This window comes from Orycteropus afer, unplaced genomic scaffold, assembly GCF_000298275.1.
Source record: "Orycteropus afer afer isolate SDZICR_OR568_19922 unplaced genomic scaffold, OryAfe1.0 scaffold01161, whole genome shotgun sequence".
In the NCBI taxonomy this organism is placed as follows: domain Eukaryota; kingdom Metazoa; phylum Chordata; class Mammalia; order Tubulidentata; family Orycteropodidae; genus Orycteropus; species Orycteropus afer.
Window position 1 is genome coordinate 38,718 of NW_006922748.1, and position 1,456 is coordinate 40,173.

Consider the following 1,456-nt stretch of genomic DNA (forward strand, 5'->3'; position numbering starts at 1 on the left):
TAGTGAAGCCCTTTGTTCTCTTTTTCCTGCTGTGAGGCAGCCGCCACCCCTTCTCCCAGTTTGCCACCCCTTCTCCCAGTTTCCACTTGGATCCTTTGTCTCCACCCCTGGGCTTATCTTGTCCCCACCCTCTTTGGGGTTTAGTTCCCCTTCAACACTTAGGATTGGTTCTATTGAAATAGGCAAACGACCTCCTGCATCAAAACACTACTTAGGCACCCTGCAGAGACAGGATGGGGCTGATGCTACTCTAAGCTTCAGTCCATCTGCCAGGTGAATGTTTCAATAAAACTTATTTTCTAACAATTCGCCCTGGTCTTGTTCTCCTCAGTATTTCGACACCTAACAGCTGATGTGTCAGAAGTACAGTGCCAGACCTTTCTTCAAGTGTGCCTCTGTGGACTCAAGTCTGTCCTTTTTATAGTAATGGGCTCATACAATATTTGTTCTTCTGTGATTGACTTCTTTCACTCAGCATAATGTCCTCCAGGTTTATCTACATTGTAAGATGATTCATGTATTCTTCATCATTCTTTAACGTAGCATAGTATTCCTTTGTATGAATGCACCATCATTTGGTTATCCATTCATCTGCTGATGGGCATCTAGGTTGTTGCTGTCTCTTTGCTATAGTGAATTGTGCAGTGATGAATATGTGTGTGGATATGTCTGTTTGTGTCCTGTGTCTCACCTCTTTAGGACATATTCCTAGTAATGGAATTGCCGGTTCTAATGATGATTCTATTTTAACTTTTTTTTAAGGAAACCGATACCATTTTCCACAATGGTTGTACCATTTTACAGTCCCAACAGCAGTGTATGAAAGTTCCAATCTCTCCACAACCTTGCCAGCATTTGTTATTTTCTGTCTTGTTGAACTTTTGACATTCAAACTTTTGTTAACAGCTGATCACATTGAACTTTTGCACCAACCAGAGACTCCTGTCCAGTGTCCCAACCAACCAACCTGTTGCCTTGGACTCTACTGCACCTCATTAAGATGCCATATGTGTCAGAGTGCTCTACAGAATTTTTAGTGGTAGATTTTCAGGAAGCATATCGGCAGGACTTTCTTCTTTTCTTTGACTTTTTTTTTTTTTATTGTGATTTGGGTGAAAATTTATAGAGCAAATTCACTTTCCATACTGCAGTTCACATATACTTTGTCTCATGACATTGACTACAATTTACCACAATGCAACAGCTCCCCTCCCACTCCCTCCTAATAGTTACCTCTTCCCTGTGTCCATCCCTCCCATGTACTCCTGCCCCCTGAACTGTCTCCCTGTGCATAAACAGCCCTTCCTTCTCCTATGATTGTTCTCTCCAAGGAGTGTGTCTATCGCAGGTCAATGTTCAGTTCATATGCCTGTCTTTTATATGGCTGGAAGCCATAGGTGTGGGCTCAATTCTAGACCTGAAGGGCAGCTAGGGGCATAGGCTCAGTGGTTCCACC